Below are 12,592 nucleotides of genomic sequence, written 5' to 3' on the forward strand. Positions count from 1 at the left end.
TTCTGCCAGGTGGGACACCAAGAATTGACAAAGTGAGTATATAGACCTGGTGCACCTCGGCACATCAAATCTGGTTGATTAAGCTACATCATCCATTCCTAGGTATCTATTTATTGCAGCAACGATGTTGAAGACTTAAAAAAAAAAAAAAGAAAGATGGTCTGAACTGTCAGGACCATTAGACTACTGAGACATTCTCTGAAGCTGAGGCAGATCATTAATGAGTGGTTTCAGCCACTACAGTAATTTTATCTTTATGGATTTCCATTATTTGAGCAGCGGCAGAAATATATTAATTAATTTTTCACTGATGCATCTAAGTAACCTTTACACACAGCAGACAAATAAAATCAACAGTGAAATCATGGTTTAATTATTTACCTAGCAACAACTTAGAATCAATACAACATCTCTTACTGACTGCGAGAACTTAATCTCCTTTCTATTCTCTTCCTTTTATGGGGTTATCATGCAATCAGGAGACAAAAGATGATGGGATTTTGCTCGCATAATTATAGCTCATCAAAACGGCCCTCATGAACAATTCATTCATCAGATTTGACCCTTTATCTCTTGGAGAATTATCTCTGAATTGATCATGGCTTTTATTATTTGGTTGATGAAGAGCTTTTTCCAAACACATCTGAGCCCGACTATAACAAGTACTTCTTCAACTGTTTGTTATTTAGAGTTCTCTGGTTGGATGTCAGCTCTCTCACATGGTATAATTTTTTAAAATGTTTGATTAAATAGATATCCTTTGCAAAGTGGAGACATACCAAAGAAAATACTACAGTGCTGAAATCTTCCCAGGGAGAAAAGTGAATATACTATGGAGACTTACTAGGAGATTAAAGGCCTGAAATCACTACGTGTAGGTAGAATGTGAAATAGAAATAACAACTTACTGGTGTGTTTTAACATTTTATATCTGTCTCAGTGTATCTCATTGTTGAAACACTGCCCAGCCTTCCAGAATTTCAGGACTTTTTAGAAATTATTCAACATTAGCGTCAAGGCTGTTATATGCAGCACTTGATATCAAGTTCTTAATAGTTTTGAGTTAACATCAGAAGGAAGCACTTTCATCGTTCTCTAGAAAAAAAATGAATGTTCAGGGAAAATGCTGCAAATGGTGTAACACACCATAAATACCAGTACAAGTGGCTTTCATGAACTTTTAGATTGCAGTCTACTTATGCTACTCCTACAGATTCCCGTCCTTCTACCATGCTTAGGTCTGTTGCAGATTTGTGGCTAAATAGGAAATGTCAGTTTTTATGCTTTCATACATATGCACCCACTTAACTTCATCCTCTAGTTTCCCCAAGACAATTTCTCAGTCATTGCAGAATGGTGATTTTAAGTGCTGTGGTCTACCTGGGGTTTTGACACTTTCTATGAAAAGGGCAGCGCCCTCCCTCCTCTCTCTCTAAACCTATAAACCCATTACTGTCTTAAAGTGAGGAATACTTTCTGACTTGTTCAATAAAATAAGTAACACTGAAATAAAATACTCTACAAGACGACTTAATAATAAAACTGGAATTATGCTCTCATCTCTAGCCAAAGTACTGTAAATTTGGGGAACGTGTTCTCACATAATGTGCCTTCTCATGTATTATGTGTTGTGTCTGTCAGTCACCAAACCTCTAACTTGTACATTTTGCATCATCCCCGCCCATCTGTCAGTGTGCTCTGATTAACTCTGCTCTCAGAGAGAAAATGTGAGTGGAGCCTGTAACAGCCTGAAAAGCTTTTTCTCAAATGTAATCTTCCAACACATTTGCGTAAGCACTTACAAAGTAATGACTATCCTTTACGACGGGACTTTCTGAGGTTTTACCTCACCACACTCTTGTAGAGACAAATAATGCTCAAGATAAAGAGCATGTCACTTCCTCTCTCCCCTGCATCAAACAAAATCAAACTGGTGCAATCTAATGCGGATGAGTGACACAGATTAAATGATTCATTTCAAATCAAGGGGAAAAAAAATAAAGCAAGAAAAGTGTTCTGAGAAAGAAAACACACTGTGTATTCTCCTCTGTAATAAACTGTGTCGCCCCAGTCTCCTTCATTAACTCACAGATCTTCCCTGTCTGAGGATGTGACATGTAGTTCCTTTCCTTGGTCAGAATATTAAAGACATCTCTCTTCTCACCTGCAGCTAAATTTCATTTAATATACTAGTATTTAATATTTTTGAGGTTTCTTTTCTTCCTCCATCCTTTAACTGAGGTCAGCCATGAAGTTTTACAGTTACAGACGAGATGAAGACAAACACAAATGTGCTCACCCATATCCTCTCCTTAGAAAATCAGGTGAGGAGAAATGGCTGGGTTCTGTCAGAACAAAAGATAAACCACATATCTTAGGTAAGGAACTGCTCACGTAGCTGTAAAAAAATTATCATGGAGTGGTAGGGTAGTGAAAAGAATGGAGGAAAATATTATTTGGTAAGAAGGCAAACAGTGTGAGCTGACCACTAGAGCAGTGATCTTTCCTCCCACTCTCCAGTGCCTCCCACACCCCTTCTAACAGCCTTGGGAAGCACTCTACATCTCCTACACATTCCCCGTGGCTATTCCCAGGCATTTTCCCCATCTCCTGAGTAAATTTGCTGCCCACCATCTGGGGATATATATGTGCCATGGGCCCCCAAACAGTGCTGTGTGCAGGACTGGGGCTGCTGAGCTGGGCAGCCTGGAGGAGTGGTGAGTGCTCCCTGTCCTGCCCTCAGTGAAAACAGTTGGAGGTATCTCTCTTCTAAGCAGCCCATCGCCTTGAACAGCTTTGCAGGTAGTTATCATGTCCGAGACATCTATCTGCCTCTGTGAAATGGAATGATGGATTTGAAAAAAAGGCTGTTGTCACACGTACTTGAGGAACATGCACCTTTTTCCTTAGGAATTCAGACTAAAAGGGGTGCCAGTCTCAGGAACTCACCTTTGACATGAGAACTACTCAGGCAATCCAAGAGATGTGACAGCCTACAGTTCTGCTAAAAGTGTCATCTTAATGATCCTATGAGCAGAAGATTTTATTTAATGTGCATTATCATCATAATATTTTTAACCTAGCACATTTAATTCCCACATATACACACACGCACACAAAGACACACACACACGCCCAACAGTTTGCATTTGGGTATTTAAAACAAATCTAAAGCTGAGCTGGTGTGCATGCATGTACTTACAGGTGTTTAGAGGTTCCTGGAGAGGTTCCTCCTATTTTCTGACCTTATTTTATCATATTTTATATCCCTCTTGGATTGGAAAAAAAGACAGGAGATTACAGCTCCCCACCAGCACTTCAGGGAGGACAAAAACATAAGCCATGATCTCAAGGAGACTGAGATGCTATCTGCTCTTTCTAGCTGAAATGGTTTTTAATATTATTAAGCTTATTTTTCCATCAATACTGCACTGTTGACTTAACTCTCCCCTACACAGCTGTCAGTGCAGACCAAATAACTCATTTTAAATGCCAGTGAAAAGTACATGAGCCTAATTTGTTTGTGGATGGTAAAGGTCACATAAATATAATATTCATATTTTTTCACTTCTAAATAGAAGGTCAGGAAAATACAGCACATTGGTACAAATGTAGGAATGAGGCATAAAGTTTGGAAGGAAAATAACATTTTAATAACTTATGTAACCTGTTCAGATACCCAGATCAGGCTGATAACATAAGACGAATAAGCAAAATAATTTCTTAATATAAGATATAGTCTATATTAAATCAAAACCTAAGCCTGGCTGGTTTGCCACTTGAACAGAAGGTTTATTTTTATGTGCTCTATAATTTGATCAGACCTTGGACTGCAAGTAATTGAGGACAGACAGGTGGAGGAAGAGTAAAGGCAGAGTTTTATACCAAGGGATGTGAATTTTGCATCATGTTCATAGCAGAAACAGAAGTCAAGGATCCCACCTCCCACCGGGACCCTCAGGATTAAAAACATGGGACTAAATTAAGTACTTTCAAACAGTAGACACTTAACCCCAGGCCCCTCATAGCCTCTTCAGAGGGTCTGAAGCTCTCTCCCTTCCTCTTTCCTCAGGCACAAGGAAGAGGCAGTGTTTGCAGCCTTTTGTCCCCTCTGCTTTTCTTGCTGGCCCATACAGGCAATCACTGGCACTTCCTACTGCCACACAGCACTGCCATGGCTCCAGTCTGTCACTCAAGAGCAATTTTGTTTGATTTAGACTTTGGGGATGATTCCCTGTGGGAAAAATTGGCTGTCTCTTATTATCTCAATGAAATTCTGGCATTGGGCAGCACAAGGGGCTGAGGAAGAATAGGAAAACCCAGCCAAATGTTCAGGAAAACCCTCCATGTTCTCCAGGGAGTCCTGGTTGAGGATGGCCAGGTTTGGCCGTGTATACTGTGTATGTTGTTGTGCTAAAAAGACGTTGTTATAAGACTTTAGAGAAGCTTTCATGAATTTTCATTGGTCAGCAAGGATTTTCTTCCCTTCAGTGACTGTCTTTCCAAACTTTGATGATCTGGACAGTTTCCTCTAGTGAGCAAACATTCTTCAAAGAAATGTTTCCAGAGGTGCAAATCCAGTAAGAGGAGATTAGTTAGGGTAGACTGAGAAATCTCCAGGAAAAATATAAAGAGTCTCTACTGGGTCCACACAAACTGCTTGTCTCTCCCTGGCCGAATTACTGTCGCACTCCTCGATAAAGCACTTGAATTAGCAGTTGGCAGCTGGCCAGCATGTCTTTCATTCTATCCAAAAGGTGAAAGGCAGGGAATTTGTGAGCTTTTCAGAGCAAGCCAGTGATGAGTTTGCTCAGCAGAGATTGAATATCTGGTGAACAGCTTGCCACAGCTTTTGTCTGCCAATGCTATCATTTTGTCTATCCACCCTTTGTCCCTCCTGATTTCCGCTCACGCTAACACGGAATGACAGGCTTGCCCATTTAACTCTGCAGGCTAAACTTCAGCTTCATTACTATGTATTAGCTCTATTTTCACCCCAATTTAACATTAATAGAGTAATTTGCAGAGTTCTTAACTGTACCACAAAGCTCTTAAATTACTTTTTTACTTCCTTTGTATGGATTCAGCTTAATATTTAACATTTCTTCTAATTCAATGTTTATGCAAATGTCACACTTTTGCTCCTCCTCTTTGCTCCCTACTTGGATCCAAGCTTAGAGGGCATCATAGTCATATAGCTTTACTGCTGTCTGCTCCCATTAGACTGATCTGAGGAATCAGCTGTGACCACAGCTTAATGCTGTTGGACCAGGTTACAGCCTGTGACAATGAACTTCTAAGCAATAATCCTTTACAGTAATTTCTTTTGTGCCTGCAGAGGAAGGGTCCAATATCTTCTTTCTCATTCTGGCTCTGAAGACATTGCCCTTTCCTTCAAGGATGCTACAATTTCTACCCCTAAATTGTGACTACACTTAAAAGAAGCAATGTGATCTTGAGGATCCCATGGCCTGGTGATTTTAACCTATGCCAAGCAGCCTGAAAGTGTTTGCACTGCATTTAGGAACAGCCTGGTTTAAGAAGTCTGCTGGTTGTGGCAGACAACACATTTACTAAACTGGATTGTCTTGTCCTTGTGAACAAAAGATTTTAAGAAACTTTAAAAGAAGCTGAAAGAAACTTCCTCTCTGTCCCTTCAGAGCTTTCTGGGTCTTGGACTGAGGCTTTTAACACAGATTTCATAAACACAAATGGCTGGTAAGCGTCTACTTGAGAAGGGACTCTGAGGAGTCTAACCATACACTGGTGTGCCACAGCCTCAATTTAACAGTGAGTCTTTATTTATTTATTTATTTGCAACAGCATCGTTTTATTGGAAAAAAAGTAGTTGTTTCCATTCCTGAACTCTTTAACTGAAATGCTGCTAAGGTTTAAATATTTCAACAGAAGTGTGGGGTGGGGGTATATGTTTGGACTTCAATTAGTTCAGTTTTTGCCAGTGAGATGAACCCTTGTTCTGACAATGTTAATAACATGATTTGATGGTAACACTGTAATGTCTCATGGCTCTCAGAAAAACTGGAGCCCCCTTGTTTTTATCAAGAGATAAATTACCATTCAACCCCTGCACTGTAGCTCTCAGTGTTTAGGCAAGCCAGGTAGGATAGCCTTGCCAGAAGCTGAGGTGAAGGTTTACAGGGACAGACAATCCCATAGTCCTGGCTTTCTCTCAAGTGCCCCGCCCATGCCTGGGTGGTACATAAAGTGTCACTCAAAACATCTGGAAATGGCAACAGACATTGCTTTGTCATGAAGGTTAAAATGCCTGAGAGCTTTCTCACACTTTCAAGAAAATAACTCAGCATTCTATTTTAAAAGTACAATAAGCTAAAAGAAAGCTGCCACAATAAAAATCTTTTTATTTCAGGATAGTTGCTTTAGGGGTGAATGTTCCACTCTAATTTTGCCTTTCTGGGTGAAAGAGCCTTGGGATTCAATGTCTCCTGGCAGTCCGTTTGTGAAACTGCATTTCAGATGACAGGAAAGGGGCTTTTAAAAAAGCTGAGAAAAGGGACATGAAGGGAACAAAACTCTTTTAGAAGATAAAACAGCTTCAGAAGAATTAAAGTTCACACATTTGCAGCTGGAACCTACTCTCTGGTGCTGATGAACTTTGATATCACAAAGCGCAACACCCTTCCTTCTGACTGTTTTTAAAAATGTCAACCACCACAAATTGGTAAAGGTGGGAATAACATTCCTGGGGTGTGTTGTAGTAATAAGACCCACTGCTGTCATTAGGGGTTTGTATATCTGTTTGTTCTGGTATTCCTCTCTGAAGCCTTTCCTGCTGTGACAGAGAAAAGGCAGGCAGAGGAGCTGATGAAATGCTTCCAGAGCCCTGTAGCAGACATATACATCTTCTTGTCCTTTCAGTAGGCATTGCTCCTGTTCAATTTACTGAATCTTGTTCTTCAGAAAATGAAGCACTGTTCATTTAATCTTTTATATCACAAACACAAGAAACCTCATTCATATTGTCTTGTATTTGTGCTGCAAAGAACCGTTTTCATATGCTTTAAACAAAGTAGTATCTGCTTTTTGTGTATTTCAAATGCAGAGTGATGTTGTACCTGTGAGCTTCATCCAGAATGAAAAAAAGCTGAGTTCATGCAGTCCCAGGAGCCAGCCTCAAGATGAATGGTTTCATTGAGAGGAAACAGCTTCCTTAGTAGGAAAGAATATCATAGACTCATGGAGAAGCTCAGTTTGTAAAAGACCTTGACAGGTCACCTGCTTGCAACCATTCAAGGTAGGTCCAACTTAGATCAGAACATCACCTTTTCTCTGTTCCAGACAGCATCATCTAGAACTGTTTTATCTTTACATTTACCTACAATGGCCAGTGCTTTGGCAGAGCTCAGAATTTTTTAAGGGAAATATATCATTTCTTTAGAATAGGCAAGGAGAAAATGCCTGACACTTTCCAAGCACTCAACACTGTAAGCAAAATTGGAATCCTGAAGAATGAAAGAGAAGATAAACTTCATTAGAGACACTAATTTTACCATCTAGAAGCTGAGTCATATTAAGAGTTTGCCACTCTCAAAGGAGCTTGAGTTCTGTTAAAATCTGCTGAGAGAAGAGGAATTCCCCTAACTAGAAAGGAAAGAAACCTGAGATGCTTTTTTTGCCAACTTGACACACTCTCAAAGTAACAGCACAAACTATGTACAGTCTTTTATTAAATGAATTGGGAAAAAAAAAAACCAAGGTAGGCAGTCTCATCACAGTATCTGCAGTACTCCAGCTAGTGGTTAAACTCAACAGAACACATTTTCTAAACAGAATTAAACTGTTCTGGCAGTTCTGACCTCTAGATAGTCCTCCCTTTTGAAGGAAAATTGAAGTGACTCTTTAAGTATGAAGAAATTTCTCCTGCACTTGGGACTCTGTAATTGTGGTAAAGAGACCACAAGCTGATTACTCAACGTATTTGGCCTCAGTCTGCAGAAAGAGAGAGGCTGAAGCAACCATGGGACTCAAACGGTAGGGAAAAGGAAAGGAGGAGAAAAATTAGAGAGTGCCAAACACAACTTCTGAACTAACTGGGCATATTTCTTCTAATTTTTGTGCCTCAAAATTTCCATCTGATAAAATAGTGTTAAACCCACTTATGGGAAAAAAACCTACACAAGGATAGGGGAGGAGGGGGTTTAATGCAATTTGTCAGAAGTCAGTAGTTTTGAAGAGCTTTTCTTGATGTGGTCAAGACAGGTGTATTTTATGTGGTGGAACTAGGTTCTCTTTTTAAGCTAGTATGCTTCAGGGCACATGATTTCCTTTCCAATCTTTGTTCACAATTCTGTGAGCACAATGACAATGTAAACACTCAAAACCTCAGGCTGGCAATGTTTCATGGACAGGAGTAAAATGACAGATATTCAGAGAAGTACAGTTATTTAGAGAGAGAAGAAAATCATCTTTTTTGAACAGCAGCAAAAACACCTACCTTCTATTTTTTAAATCATATATTTATTAGTTGAAGATAAAATTAGGCAAACTTACTGAAAAACAAATGCCAGTGTGAATGGCAGGGGAGAACAGTTTCTCTCCCTTTTCTGTAAAAAACAGCATATGATTAAATAACATTGGGAATCTAGTGTGTGCACAGTGTGTGAAAGAGACATGGAAAGAGGCAGAGCAAAAGGATCACTCCAGCATCCACCCCTTTAGGCAGTCTCCAAGTCCCTTGAGCACTGGCCGAGATGTGTTATTGTCTCATTGGCTTCCGCCGGACAACTCCCTTGCCTTATAAGGAAGAATTCTGGCATTTTTCTTGGATGGAGATTAACTCTGCCCTGATGCACACAGATGGCTACTGAGAGGGTGGAGTGGTATCTGGACAGGAGCAACACCAGGATTGGGAGGAACAGAAGTGGTTATGCAGAGAGGGACTAAAGTAGAAAGAGGACAAATAAGGGTATGAAGTGAAAAAGAAATAAGATTAACAGTTAATTTCAGTATTACTTAAAATGTAAGTGTGTTTTGAATTATGAGGCTCTTACTCCATTTTGGAATACTTGTGTCTCTCTGAACTGCTGGAGACTAATTTTTGAGGTTTGCAATGTCACCTTTGATAAAATTGTATTTCCATAATTCATGGTACTTGTTAAATTGTTATATATAGAACTGTATGTATTATAAATTAAAGCCTGTAATAGGTTTTAGGGCCAGTGACTACACTGAAAAAAATACTGAACCCATAATTTATTTGATCTGGTTTGTCATTAATATTTGAATAAATTATTCAGTGAAGAGTCATTGAGCAGGTAGAGATGGTCAAAACCTGTCTGGAATACTTGCAGAATATATTGCAATATTCAACAACAAAAAAGGTAAGGTACATAAAAGAACATGTCTGCTTCTTCAGCATGTTTCAGTATCAATTATCTAATGGATTAGTGTTTTTCTCAATATTTCTTCATGTTTCAAGGCCTCTTTCTTTCCTGAGACCATTTTGAACTGAACTCTTTCATAATTTTTTGCAGGATGCAAGAGATTTGGGGAGATATATTTATACTTAGCCATTCCTGACAACAGAGCATTATTACACTTCAATACTAGGCTGTTCATACCAGAGCCTTCTAAGGCAAAGAAGGAGTTTATACCCTTGTATACTCTGCTACAAAAATATTAATGTACTGAGGATGTTTTTTAAGTTTGGGGATGCATGCGAGAAAACACATGACATCTTCAGATAGAGAAAATATCCCTCATTGGGCACTTCTTTTTGGGGGAAGTCTGAAACTGCAAATTAATGCCACAGTAACCCAGGGAATGCTCCAAAATAGCAAGGAAACTAAAGCAAAGGCACACAGAAGTTTGTTATTTTGATCGACCTTTACATCTCTTATTTTATCTAAATTGAAGAACAAACCCATATGAAATCATTACAAATTCTCTGTAATGCATGGTTTAAGCCCCTCTTGATAGGATAACCTATAAAACAGAGGAGGAATCTGTAAAAAAAGATTGCTATTAATCCTGTAGAGTCTTCAGGGGCAATGACTGGAGTTGGGAGCTAAAAAGGGCTGAGGTGATGATCTCAGGTCCATGTAGGACTGATAACTAAAGGAAAAGTATCGGACAAGCCGAAGGAGATTTTGGCTGCAATTAAGGGAATTTACATTTTACACTGTTTGGGGCCCAAACCCAGGATGTTCATGAATATCAATAGGTAATTACCAGCAAAGCTCTGACCACTGCAGTAATAAGTGATGCCAGGATAAGTATATAACAATAAATTCAATCCTCATAGTCTTCCTCTTTGTTTGGTTGATCTGTTTTTTAGTAACTTATGTCACTTGAAGGTTTACTTGAGTAAGGCATACCTAAGCATTTAATTATTTATCCTAAAATTAGGGATAAATTCTCTCCTATTCCTTTTTGTAGAACACCCATGAATGTTAATCAGAGTTACCTTATAAAAGGATCAAAAGCAGCAACTTCTCATTACAGACTGTAACTCCCTACTGGCTGATGGAAAAATAGGTTTATGAAGTGAGCAAGGAGAGAAGCACATGTAAAGGTCAGTATAACAAAATAAAATGAGTGGCCAGATTTGTTAAGAGGGGAAAGGAAAAGACACAGACTATGGCTATTTAACCTTAATAATATCCAAATTTATAATTTTTTCTGGGTTTCTGATAATCTGAACAAGCCACTGCACCTTAATAGGGCTGATGACACATTAATCTCTATAACTTCTCTGAATTTTCTATGTGCAGGCAGATCAGTTAGTAGATGTCAAAATAATGATCAATATATTGCATTGACAATGAGTTTGTCATTGTAGTGTCTAAGAATCACTCAAGTGCTATTACAATTACACTCAAACTGAAGTGCAAATGTGGGGTTGTAACTGATTTCCTGTACATATGTTAACATTAATTTGACTGTGACTGCCATGCTGGCTTAGCCCCAGCCAGCAGAGAAGTACCACACAGCCACTCTCTTACTCCACTCCCTATCCCATGAGATAGGGAAGAGAATCAGGAAAAAAAGTGAAACTCATGGGTTCAGATAAGAACAATTTAATAATTGAAACAAAGTAAAATATACTCATAATACTAATAAAGCTAATGATAAAAACAACAATAATAATAAAGAAAAGGAGAGAGATGGGTTTAAAACCCAAGAAAAACAAGTGATGTGTGGTACAATTGCTCACCACATGCTGACTGATGCACAACAGCTAGTCCTCAAAAACTGATCAGCATCTCCCAGCCGACTCCCTTCAGTTTGTATTGTGGACAAGATGTTCTATGGTATGGAATATCCCTCTGGCCCGTTGGGATCAGCTGTCCCAACTGTGCACCATCCTGGCTTCTTGCGCAGGTCCTCACTGGCAGACCAAGGGCAATTGGATAGTCCTTAACTTAGGGTAAGCTCTGCATAGCAGCATCAGTATTACACACATCACGGTGTTATCAACATTATTCTCATACTGAATCTAAACCACAGCACTGGACCAACTACTAAGAAAACAAACTCTATCCCAGCCAAAACCAGGGCAGTTGCCTAAGAGAGAGAGATGATATTCTGTCTCCTCATGCTGCAGAATTAAATAACTAGTTAAATTAACTAATTAATTAAATTAGTCAACCCTAAATAAATAACCGTAATTGATAAATAATAATAATAATAAATAACTGTAATTGACACCATCTGAAGAATGGAATTCTGAAAGCTCTATTTCCATTTGGTTTATTTTCTGTGTGCAAAACCAGTATATTTGACCTTTACTTATTTATTTCATTTATTTTACAGCTTGTCATAATAGTTCTTCAGAAGGATAATTCTCCAGATATAATACTCAGTATCATACTTAATTCTTGACTTCTAAAAGAAACAAAAACTATTTCTTGAAGCAACTGTTAAAAGTACTTGAACTGTACTCCTACAGGTTATAGAATATAAGAAACAAGAATTAAACCCACAAGATATATTAAAAGAATTGCACTGGTGCACTGGAATGGCATAAATTATTAAGGACAGAGCTTCTGTGTTAGATTTATGCAGCTGAGAAGAGAAAACTTGGAAAAAGCATGCATTGAAATATTCAATATTCCATAAAGTATAAATTAAAAATGAAAACTACACCATGGAAAATATTACTTTGAATGTTAATTGTAGCACAAGAATAAAGAGTAGCTGGAGGATGATAGTGTCTTTGTTCTGTGCAGGACTTATTTGCTCAGACTCACCACTAATATCAGTGGAAAGCCTTTGTCTGAACTGTTATGAACTCTGCTCAAAATGAATGTCAGGAAGAGTGGCACTGCAGGATACCTAGGCACCAACCTGTGGAACACTTTGAATGCCACATAATCACTAGGTATTATTCAAAACCCAAATGCACACTGAGAACCCAGTTAAAACACTCTCATTCTTTCTCATTATCTTTCTATGAGCCTGAACAGCCCCAGCATAAAATAAATGAGAATACTTTGGGGAAAGCAAATAGTTTTTCAGTGTTGTCAAAAGTGTCACAATCAACTTGGGCTGTCACTACAATTAAAAATAAATACATGTCTTACAGAATGACATTTACTGCAGATATCCCCCC

The sequence above is a fragment of the Corvus brachyrhynchos genome, unplaced genomic scaffold (assembly GCF_000691975.1).
Source record: "Corvus brachyrhynchos isolate BGI_N302 unplaced genomic scaffold, ASM69197v1 scaffold83, whole genome shotgun sequence".
Taxonomy (NCBI): domain Eukaryota; kingdom Metazoa; phylum Chordata; class Aves; order Passeriformes; family Corvidae; genus Corvus; species Corvus brachyrhynchos.